The sequence below is a fragment of the Coenobita brevimanus genome, chromosome 44 (assembly GCF_032717465.1).
Source record: "Coenobita brevimanus isolate Jiangsu-jjx chromosome 44, ASM3271746v2, whole genome shotgun sequence".
In the NCBI taxonomy this organism is placed as follows: Eukaryota; Metazoa; Arthropoda; class Malacostraca; order Decapoda; family Coenobitidae; genus Coenobita; species Coenobita brevimanus.
In genome coordinates this window covers 42,791,303-42,804,436 of record NC_136997.1, presented here as the reverse complement: position 1 = coordinate 42,804,436, position 13,134 = coordinate 42,791,303, and positions in this window count along the sequence as shown.

Below are 13,134 nucleotides of genomic sequence, written 5' to 3'. Positions count from 1 at the left end.
TTTCACTTCCATGCTCACTTCCCTGTTTCTTATCACTGCTTTCAAAGAACCAGCAACCTTTCTTCCCTGCTGTACCCTTTCAAGCACTTCACCCTCCAAACCTCCATCCTTACTCATCACACTACCCAAGTACTTAAACGTACTCACATTTTCCAATTCCTCACCATCCAACCTCGCTGTACATTCACTAACTTCACCTCTCTCAAAGACCATCACTTTACACTTCCCTACATTCACTTTTAGATTCCGTTTCTTACACACTCTCCCAAACTCATCTACCAAGCCTTGCAGCTCCCCATCGTCTTCACTCAACAACACAGTATCATCTGCAAACAGCAGTACAGGGAGTTTCCAAACACTATCCTCTCTCACCAGGGCCACTCCAACATCCACTACCCTACCTTGTACCTCTTTTATTACCCCATCCATGTACAGATTGAACAACCATGGAGACATGACACATTCCTGTTTCAACCCAACTTTCAAAGAGAAAAATTCACTTAGTTCACAATCCACACGCACTGCAGCCTTCGCACCATCGTACATACTCTTCACAGCATTCAGCAACTTCCCATCTACTCCATATATTCTTAACACTTTCCACAATCCTTGTCTATCCACCCTGTCATATGCTTTCTCCAAATCCATGAAAGCCCCATACAACTTCTTTCCCTTCTCTAGAAACTTTTCCACTAAAGATCTAAGAATGAATATCTGATCTACACAACCTCTTCCCTTCCTAAAGCCTCCCTGTTCTTCTCCAACTAATTTCTCTGTTCTTTCTCTAACTCTGTCAATAAGTATCCTACCATACACTTTTCCTATTATACTGAGAAGACAAATGCCCCTATGATTACCACACACTTCTTTTTCCCCTTTTCCTTTGTACAAGGGAATAATTATACCTGACTTCCAATCCTCCGGGACTCTACCTTCCTCCCAGGCCAATCTGCACATCTTCCACATCCATTCTACTACTATCTCTCCTCCATGCTTCAGCATTTCACCACACACTTCATCAATTCCTGGGGCTTTCCCCGATTTTACTTTCTTCATTGCTTCCACAACTTCTATCCTACTGATTTCTTCCTGTCTTCTCACCTCCCTCCTCCTCTCAGCCATTCCCCAACCACTTATACTCGCATTACTTCCATCCTCTATGTTCAACAATTCCTTAAAGTGTTCTCTCCATCTGCTCACTTTTTCTCCCTTCTCCACTAGTAATCTACCATTTTTATCTTTCACTCCCCTGCTAACTTCACTTCCACCCTGTCTTACTCTTTTCACTTCTTTCCAGAACATTTTCTTACAGTACCTCCACTTTACACTCAAATTCCTTCCAAATTCCTCATCCACTCTCTTCTTACTCTCTCTTACTAATCTTTTCACCTCTCTCTTTCTTTCTACATATAAGTCTTTCTTCCGCCTCTCAACTTCTTCCACGCCCCTATTTCTCATCCATTCAATGTATGCTTTCTTCTTTTGTGCCACAGCCTGTTTCACCTCTTCAGTCCACCACGCTGTTCCTTGCACCCCCCTCCGTCTTCTTTTCCTTCCACACACCATATCACATGCTGCACATACTACTTCTGTAAATATCCTACACACACCTTCCACGTCTCCCATCTGCTCCAATTCATATTGCCCAATCGTTCCTCCACTTCTCTCTTATACTCTGCCTTTTTCACATCCTCTTGTAACCTTTCCTCTCTCCTTGCAACTACTCCTTCCTCTCGTCTTTCCCTTCTCCTATTCCTCCATCTTTCTTGAATTCTAATTCTGGCCACCACCAAGTAGTGGTCAGAAAGTCCACTCCCCCAACCTCTATAAACTATTGCATCCATTACACATCTTCGCATCCTTTCATCCACACACACATAATCAATCATTGCCTTCCTTTCATTCAGTTCACCACCCACCCTTCTCATCACTCGCCATGTATACCTGTGGATCATTTAATGCATGAAGAGGGTATTGGCTATCACCAACCCCCTCCCAGCACAAATGTCCACTAACGCACTCCCATTCCTATCTATCTCAGCAGGCACACCCCACTCACCAACTATTCCATCCACCTTCACATTCCCAACTTTACCATTCATATCACCAATCAAAGACACTCTTTCATTCCTTCCAAACTTTTCTCTACATTTGTCCAGAACTCTTCTCTCACTCTTCTAGCACGATCTTGCGTTGGCGCATACACACACACAATCGCCCACATTTGTATTCCAACTTTCAACTTTACCCACACAATCCTTGACCCAACTGATCCATACTGTCTTATACTCCTCTTTCATCTTTTACTCACAACTATACATACTCCTTCCTTTGCCTTCTCATTCTCACCTACTCCTGCACATATACCCAATCCATACTCCCATTCTCTCACACCCTCACCCCTCCATTTTGTTTCAGTTATTCCACACCACATACATCCACTTTCGCACCCTGAAGCACCTGGACAATCTCTCTCTCTTTCACCTCATCATTCGCTTCCCTTACATTCCACATTCCGATAACCATGTCCTTTGTCCGGTCCTTGGTCGTCATCGTTTGGTTAGTCTTTGTCCGAGGCTTATTGTTTGTTTTTTTAGTTAGTTGTTTTCTGGGGAGGGGCACTAACCCTCCGCCAACCCTTTTAGTCGCCTTTTACGACATGCAGGGATACTGGGGGAGTATTCTTGAAAACTCCCCCTACCCCCGGGGGGGTAGAATTTAAAGGTGAATATAGGGAAGAATAAAGTTATGGTCATGGAGGCAGGTGAAGCCAGTGAATGTACAGTGAGACTGGATGATAAGGAAATGGAAAATGTGAGTACGTGTAAGTACTTGGGTAGTGTGATGAGTAAGGATGGATGTTTGGAGGGTGAAGTGCTTGAAAGAGTACAACAAGGAAGAAAGGTTGCTGGTTCCTTGAAGGCAGTGATAAGAAACAGGGAAGTGAGCATGGAAGTGAAAAAGTTATTGCATGACAGTATTGTGATACCAACTTTGAGTATGGAAGTGAAACTTGGACGTTGTTGGAGGGACACAAGTCAAGAGTGAGAGCAGTGGAAATGAGTTATTTAAAAGGAGCCTGTGGAGTCACATGGAGAGACAGACTGAAAAATAAGGAGGAGATGGAGCGTTGTTGCAAGGATATGGATGTGATAGGAAGCATTAGGAGAAACACACTGAGGTGGTTTGGCCATGTGGAGAGGATAGAGAGTAAGAGACTGACGAGGAGAGTGTATGTGAGTGAGGTGGAGGGTGAGAGAGGAAGGGGAAGGCCAAGGATGAGATGGAGGGATGGAGTGGAGAGGTATATGAGAGAGGGGGGGGGGGTGAATTGGGAGCAGGGCAGTGAAATGGTGGGGGAAAGGGTGACGTGGAGGCGATTTGTTTGTGGTCACTTCGTATAAGAGATTAAGGCGTCTGGCAATAGATAGATAGAAACCTGGTATTCTTCCAGTTTTTTTGTTCCAACGTAGACGGTCAGGGAGTTTACATCAGAATATATCTTAATTTGGTTCCAGCCTTTGTCAGCAGTGAAGGTTTGGAAGCCTGGGGCAAGGAGAAAACATATTAGGCACAAAACCTCCTTACTCCATCATATAACACCTGCACTGGGAAAACACAGAGGGAAGAAGAACGTTCAGATTATATAATTTTCACCTACATTATTCTTCTGAAAGTGATGTCCTAGAGGTCTCGGAAACAAAATCTCCATAACCTAACATAGGTAACACACTGGGTCTGGGTGACAGGAGACCAAAGAGAAAAGGAGTGGTTAGCTTTATCAATAGTTAAAGCACACGGGTTATCAAGGAAATCATTCATTGCCTGCTGTCTTCCCATTCATTATTTCAGTTTTAATAAAATGTTTGTAAACCTTTGAAGTGGCGTGATGATAAAACAAGGAAAATGGCATCAAGAAGTTTCTTAAACCCACACATTATCCCATATTCTACCAATTATTCCGACGTGTGTGTACGGTGCGGGTAGGAAGGCGCAGTGAGCAGAGACATAAGATTTTAACAAAGGAGTAAACTGATTGAAATAAGTCTGAATTAAAAGTGAAGTCACAGAGATGATGCTACTTTAACATTATATATGAGTCTATTAATTGCACGAGCGTCTGATTGCTAGTAGGACAGTCTATTAATTGCAACCACAGGCTCATCTGACATCTAAACCCAGAGGACTACATACTGAAGTTGAACTTCTGCGGTCCACGATCCACCTTTTGGGGAATATGGAAGTACCTGTGGAACGTTTGTATAACCAGACAGGGGAGCCATCTGGTTATATCGGTGCCATCACATGAAGGCGTCCCTCTGCAGTGGTGACATGTAGAGGTGTATGGTATGTAGGAGGACTGTTGGGCCTTGATAGCAGACTGTGAAGCCTATGCCCAGAGTCGGACACATTAAAAAAAAAAAAAAAGCACCAAATTAAGTCAAGAGAGGGATAATGAATATGATAAAGAATCAATCCTCACTTTATGTCTGAGTGAGCCAGTACCTCCAGCGTCTGTATGCAGCACTGCCATAAAGTAAACTACACTGATAAGACGATAAAAATTAAACTAATAAAACAAAAGAAAAAATGCGCTACTCTTACATGATATCAGATTCAGCAAGTTCCTCCAACGTCTGTAAACGGTGAGGGTAGACGGGCACGGTAAGCACTGACATAAGGTTGCTCATGTAGGCCATTGTTAAAATGTCCACAGCCACCCACCAGAAAATCAGCCACACACGCGCCCACAAAAACACCCGCACCCTACTGTCATTCATGGACTGACCCAGCAGACCCGACACAACCTGGGAATGTATATGGGAATTAGTACCCTGCAAATTTACAGCAGGGAGCTGAGAACTTGTAGACCAGGAATTTTTATGGGAATTTATATCTTAGGAAACTTGGAGGGAATTTACACCGTGGGAATTGTAGTCCTCTTGCCATCAATGGCCTGACCCAGCACCCTGGACACCATTAATACCATACAATGACTGAGACGAAATCCATTATACCTTGCGCTGGGAGAGGTCTCCCTTAAGCTGAATTGATATGTTTACATGGCAGCATTTTGAAATGGTTAATGGAAATTGCTGCTAAAATACAAAATCTACAGGTTTACAGAGTTTGGAGGACCTGAATATAATAGTTTAATAACCATAATTTGCTAATTCCGAATAAAATTGCACCAGCAGTTTGACAGCATTGTGCAGTTCATTAGAGTTCCACAAAGGCAGAACCTTGACTTATCCTTTAGCTTCATAATCTGTTCCGATCTGTCAAACGGTAATTGCATCTAACTGTTCCTTATCACTGCTTGTGCACCAAGTTCGTCCGGGTGGATTTTACACAGAGTTGCATTAACTGTCACATCCCCTTATGTCAGCCAGCTTATATTATCTAAACTCACGGAAAAAAAAAATCCTGCAAAGGAAATTCTTGAGATAAATTGATGGAATTTCCTTACCAGAATTATATGAAAAAAGAAATCCCATCCATTCATCCATTGTCAGAAGCCTTATTCCCGTAAGGCGTGGCCACAAACACATCTCCTCCATGTCACCCTGTCCCTCGCCATTTCACTGCCCTGCTCCGTTCCCTCATATACCTCTCTACTCCATCCTTCAATCTCATCCTTGGTCTCCCCTTCCATCTCCACCCCTCCACCTCACTCACGTACACTCTCCTCATCAGTCTCTCACTCTCCATCCTCTCCACATAGCAATACCACCTCAATGTGTTTCTCCTAACGCTTCCTATCACATCCATATCCACACTACTCGTAAAACGCTCCTTCACATCCTTATTTTTCAGTCTGTCTCTCCATGTAACTCCACAGGCTTCTCTCAAATAACTCATTTACACTGCTGTCACTCTTGACTTCTGTCCCTCCAACAAGGTCCAAGCTTCACTTCCATATTTCTCCATTTTACCTGGACCTTGATTCTGACCACTCCCCCAACCTCTGTATGCTCTTGCATCCATTACACATCTGCGCATCCTTTCATCCACACATACATAATCAACCACTGCCTTCCTTTCATTCAGTTCATCATCCACCCTTCTCATCACTCGCCATGTACACCTGTGGATCATTTTGTGCCTGAAGAGGGTATTGAGTATCACCAACCCCCTCCCGGCACAAATGTCCACTAAAGCACTGCCATTTTCATTTATCTCAGCAGGTACACCCCACTCACCAACTACTTCATTCACCTTCACATTCCCTGCTTTACCATGCATATCACCAAACAAAAACACTCTCTCATTCCTTTCAAACTTTTCCATGCACACTTCCACATTTATCAAGAACTCTTCTCTCACTCTGCTTGCACGATCTTGTGTTGGCGCATAAACGCACACAATCGCCCAAATTTGTAGTCCAACTTTCAGTCTTACCCACACAATCCTAGAGCCAACTGATTCATACTCTCTTATATTCTCCTTCATCTGTTACTCACAACAATACACACTCCTTTTGCTCTCTCATTCTCACATACTCCTGCATATATACCCCATCCATACTCCCATTCTCTTACACTCTCACCTCAACATTTAGTTTCAGTTAATCCACATACATCCACTTTCGCACCCTTAAGCACCTGGACAATCTCTCTCTCTCTCACCTCATCACTTGCACCCTTTACATTCCATGTCTCTATCTGTATCATGTCCTTTTTTCGGTCCGTAGTCGTCATCTTTTGGTCAGACCTGGTCCGAGGCTTCTTGTTTCGTATTTTTAGTTAGTTGTTTTCGGGGGAGGGGCACTAACCCTTCTCCAACCCACTTGCTGTCAAGTAGGGAACACGGGTTGATTGGTTTAAGGTTACCACCCAGCGTTGTAAATGATTTCCTGGTTTACAGGAAATCATTTGGCTTGCCACTCGATGTAGAGCTACCCTAAAATCAGGGTACCACTACACTAAGTGGGTGGATGATGGGCACCTCTGGGTGTAGCTATTAATACACCCAGGATATATTTGAAAGTAAAGATATCCACAAAATAAGTCCAGAGGAAAGTGGCCCCCAGAATCATACTAAAATCGTAAAGCGGCTCCCCGACTCAGAAGGATTGTTTATACCTAAATTAATGAAACGGATTATGTCGCAACTCATTATCTACTCGACTTAGTATTATCAAGTTGTATTTATGACAGATTTCGTTGGACTTACAGATGTAATTGAACTTGACCTAGGAACCGGTCCCTCAGTTTACTGTAAGTCAGGAGCATGATTTGGCAGAATTGATGATGTTCAGTAATTCCTGAAGAGGGTGACATGAAATATTCCAGAGAAATGATGACCAATACACGACCACCAAGATGCAGCTGGAAAATCTCATTATGAAATGTGTCCTGATCTTTCACATGGACGCCTGCCTGGAACACGAATAAATCTACAGAAGGCATGTGACATAAGTAAACGGCATGCAAAATAAAAATCTTCCTTCTTTCCATGATTGTAGGCGCTATCAAGAAATGTCTAACTTTAACATCAAATCACGCCTAAAGCACAAGAGAGAAGAGTGTGATGTGACCTGATACTACAGTGTTGAGTTTATGTCATTGGTTTCACTATCTAAGAAATATGATACGAACGTTTTCACTGTGTGTGCTATGGGTAAAAAGATTTCGTGACTGCTTTGGCACCACTTCTAATAAGACAGAGAAACAAATAAATGCCGTCTGAAAATTTTTTAGACTACTACATACTATCTAAAAAAAACGGTAGTATGCACACACACACACACACACACACACACACTGGCAGTTTTGACTTTATCTATCTATCTATCTATCTGTTGCCAGACGCCTCAATCCCGTTCGGAGTGACCACTAACAAATCGCCTACACGTCGCCCTGTCCCCCGCCATTTCACTGCCCCGCTCCCAACTCACACACCCCTCTCTCATATACCTCTCCACCCCATCCCTCCATCTCATCCTCGGCCTCGCCCTCCCTCTCCCCCCCTCCACCTCACTCACATACAGTCTCTTCGTCAGTCTTTCACCCTCCATCCTCTCCACGTGGCCAAACCACCTCAGTGTATTCCTCCCAACGCTTCCTATCACATCCACATCCACACCACAACGCTCCTTTGTATCGTCATTTGTCAGCCTGTCTCTCCATGTGACTCCACAGGCTCCTCTTAAATAACTAATTTCCACTGCTCTCACTCTTGACTTGTGTCCCTCCAGCAACGTCCAAGTTTCACTTCCATACATTAGAGTTGGTATCACAATACTGTCATGTAATAACTTTTTCACTTCCATGCTCACTTCCCTGTTTCTTATCACTGCTTTGAAGGAACCAGCAACCTTTCTTCTTTGTTGTACCCTTTCAAGCTCTTCACCCTCCAAACATTCGTCCTTACTCATCACATTACCCAAGTACTTAAACATACTCACATTTTCCATTTCCTGTTCATCCAACCTCACTGTACATTCCCTGACTTAAGACCATAACTTTACTCTTCTCTACATTCACCTTTAGATTTCGTTTCTTACACACTCTCCCAGACTCATCCAACAAGCATTGCAGCTCCCCTTCGGCTTCGGTTAACAACACAGTATCATCTGCAAACAACAGTACAGAGAGTTTCCAAATACTGCCCTCTATCATTAGGGCCGCTCCAACATACACTGTCCTTCCTTGTATCTCTTTTATAACCCTATCCATATACAGACTGAACAACCATTGAGACATGACACATCCCTGTTTCAGAGCAATCTTCAAGTCGAAAAATTCACTCAGTTCACTATCCACGCGCACTGCAGCCTTAGCACCCTCATACATACTTGTCACAGCATTCAACAACTTCCCATCTACTCCACTTTCCAGAATCCTCGTCTATCCACCCTGTCATATGCTTTCTCCAAATCCATGAAGGCTGCATACAACTTCTTTCCCTTCTATAGAACCTTTTCCATTAAAGATCTAAAAATGAATATATGATCTACACCTAAAACTTCAGTATTCTTCTCCAGCTATTTCTTCTGTCATTTCCTTAACTCTGTCAATAAGTATCCTACCATATGCTTTTCCTATTACACTAAGAAGACAAATGTCCCTATGATTACCCACTCTTCTTTTTTCCTTTTCTTTATTACAGTGCAATAACTATACCAGACTTCCAATTATCTGGGACTTTACCTTCCTCCCAGACCAATCTGCACGTCTTCCACAGGCAGTCTACTACTATCTCTCCCTCATGCTTCAGCATTTCACCACACACTCCATAAAATCCTGGGGCTATCCCCATTTTGACCTTCATCATTGCTTCAAAAGCTTCCATCCTACTGATTACTTCCTCTCTTCTCACATTCCTCCGTCTCCCAGCCATTCCCCAGCCATTTAAACTTCCATTACTTTCATTTTATGTTCAATTCCTTTAAGATGTCTCTTCATCTTCTCACTTTTTCTCCGTTCTCTACTAGTAATATACCATTTTTTTTCTTTCACTTCCTGACTAACTTCTTTGCCACCCTGTCTAACTCTCTTTACCTCTTTCCAGAACATTTTCTTACATTCCCTCCACCTTACACTCGAATTCCTTCCAAATTCCTCATCCACTCTCTTCTTACTCTCCCTAACTAATCTTTTCATCTCTTTCTTCCTCTCTACGTATAACTCTCTCTTCCGTCTCTCAACTTCTTCCACGTCCCAGTTTCTCATCAACTCACTATATGCTTTCTTCTTTTGTGCCACAGCCTATCTCACCTCTTCATTCCACCATGATGTTCCTTGCACATCCTTTCATCTTCTCTTCACCATGTACACCACCTCACATGCTTTACAGATTTCTTCTGTGAATATCTTGATCACACCTTCCACGTCCCCCATCTTCTCCAATCCATAGTAACTCAGTCGCTCCTACAGTTCTCTCTTATATTCTGTTTTTTTTTGTTTTGTTTTTCATTCTCTTGTAACCTTTCCATTCTCCTTTCATATACTACTTCCTCCTGGTCTTCCCTTCTTTTATTTCTCCATTATCTTTTAAAAGAATTGTATAACTGTGCCCTTCGTAGTCTGCAGTAACTTATGGATCAGAAATATGGAGTTCAGCAAATTTCTAGGTTACAGTACAGTACCTGATCCTGACACAGTTCTAGAAAGCAAACTAAAGAAATACTAAAATGGTAATGTTTGTTAGAAAACTTAATTTTATGCCTCTCAAATGCAAAAAGGTCATAAAGGCCTCATTTTTTCCCCTCATACATTAGTTCGTGATATCACATGGAAGAACTGATATAATGAAGTTCTTTTATAAAGGCACAGAAGAACGATGATGATATAGTCACTTTCTGTTCGGGTAGAATTCGCAGATAATATATTTCTACTTACAGATAACAGATTGATTACAGATACATCAAAGTCGCAACCCAAATGAAGTGAGATTAATGTACAACATCCTTGAACTTGTCTGCCTGGATCAAATTTACTAATACACTTACAATTTTTCTGTCGTAACAAGAATTCATCCAGGGAGGAAATACAAGGAAATGAGAGTTCAGAATCTTCTCTTGTCTTTTGATCTTCCTGCATAGCCAAATAGCTTCTCCAATCAAAACCTTGTCGTAGCTAGGATTGGTTTATACAGGAAGAACAAGGGAAAGGAAAGTGCAGAATCTTTTTGTGTTTCTAATTCTTCCTACAAAAACTAAACTTCGGTACAAGAGACAGTTGACCGTGTGTGTGTGAATGCAGACTTTTGTGACATAACTGGTTGAATATCACTAGGCTGGAGTGGTAGAAGTTATGCATTTTCTTTGTTGCACGCTTGACCGATACAGAGTGACGAAACATAACTGTTCATACACCTAGTTGTTTTGACATGACTGAGAGGGACCCGCAGCCAGTTTGCAATTATATGTATAACTATCTTGTAAGAATTCCCGCCTTTGTCCAGAAAACACACACTAATTTCAGGAGAGATGCTTTTGGCTGGAGGTGTTCATTCAGTCCAGTCAGCAGGGATCAGACATGAAATAATTATTCAGGTAATGTAACTGCAGTAGCTTGGCTGATTCTTCATCATAACTATATAAAATGATCACTGAAGGTATACAGACATTTGAAATATAACTTTCACAAATGCAGTAGAAGTACGTTTCATCTGCGTACGTTATACCTTTACGCTCTTATAAGTTAAAACTAAATCATTCTATTGCTCTTATGTTTCTCTTGTTAACTGCTGACCTGAGCTGCAAAATATTCGGAAACTGATTTAATATAATATGCACAAAAAACTGGGTCTTCAAGCATAATTAATGAGAATACAAATACATTTTAAAATTCTAGCCATACTTCTGGGCAAATTATATTAAATTGTTGTGTTAATTGAGGTCTGAGATAATATGTGTCCTGAATATGACAGCAGTATCGGGAAATTGATTTAATATATTAAACTGTCAAACAAATGTTTTGAAGGCCATTCTTATCATATATAAATTCATAAACAGGAATGACAAAATAATTCTATAAATAATTTAAAAGCTTACAATAAGCTCAAGAAACACGAAATTAATTCCATAGAGACGACATCATACTCAGTAACCTTGAGTTTCAAAATCACAATAACTTCATACACCATGTTGTTACATTCTGCATGAAAGCGTCCTATTCACTGCGGCGGCACCTTTACTAGGGTCAATACAAAAGTTTAGCAGCCAGTATTCCTAAGATAAAGTAAATATAATGTTAACGATACGAGCTACGTCAAGTGTCGTAGCAGATCTAAGAGGTTAATCACCTTAAGAACGATGTCGATGGGGTCAGTGAGGTGGTGGAGGTAGTGGAGTAAGCAGGAGAGCAGAGAGGCAGCAGCGATGGTGGATGCCAGGGTTAGGCCCCATATCAGAGCAGAAAAAGGATACAAGATATTCCTCCAGCGAGGTATAGGCGGTGGTATACGAAGGAGAACCGCAAAGCTGTATCGCCAATGGGGGTAAGTGAAGTCAAAATCACTGAAAAGATCCGTGCTAAGCCTGAATGAACTGATCACTATGTCTTTATTATTATACATCATATCGCCCAGCATCCCATTCCAAGTTCCATTCTCCTTGATTCCCCATGCAACTGTGTCAATGAGGGTGATTTTATATGTGAAGTTGTATTTATTACCAATGACCTGAAGGACGTCTGAGTTTGTGCCACCGCATTTACCGTCCTTTCCAACGTACAAAAAGGGTTCATCGTAGCAGGAGACTGGTACCTTTAAAACCCTTCCACCAAAGTCCCTGAAGCGATAAGGGAAGAGTGCACGTCTGGTGTGGAATTTCTCAGTGCTCCAGACTCCCATTGGTCCCCTAGTACTTGTAGGTAAACTGGTGTAGGCAATTAAGCGTTGACGTCCCGCTGTTTCTTGTGGCTGCAGCAACAAGATGAACTCCGAGCGCTGGACGACAGGCTGAACAATTACTAATGTGGTGTTGAGGTGTGGGTTGAGGCAAAAGAGGACGAGGTAACTGGGATTCCAGTGTTTGCTATCTGCCAGGAGGAGGAGGAAGGCGGTGGGGTCGCGGTGGAAGATGATTATGGCGGTGAGATGGGATCCTTTTGTGTGGTGTTGGTGACGGGCAGAGTGGAGGAGTGAATGCTGGGTTTCCAGGAAGACGGGAGTGAAGGAGGTTCCAGCAGCTGCCACCACTTGACTCATGTCAAGGTAAATCTGGCTGTGGTCGTCACTCACCACCAGGAGGTCATGCCCGCACAGTGGACCACTAACCAGTGATGACAGTGTCCGGGTTATCGTAGTGTTACCATCTGTGTGGGAAAATAGGCATGATATCAGGAAAAGGCTGTTGTTAATATTTGTCCGAATAATTCGTTATTCTGAATAAACTAATCAGCGAAGTCGAGATTAATATATAAATCTATATCTATCTATCTATAGCCCGACGCCCTAATCCCGCAAAGGGTGGCCGCAGACAAAACGCCTCCAAGTCGCTCTGTCATCCACCATTTGACTACCCTCCCCCCAACTCACCCCCCCCCTCATATACCTCTCAACTCCATCCCTCCACCTCATCCTCGGTCTACCTCTCCCTCTCCCTCCCTCCACCTCACCTACATACACCCTCTTTGTCAGTCTTTCTTTCTTCATTCTTTTCACATGTCCAAACCACCTCAG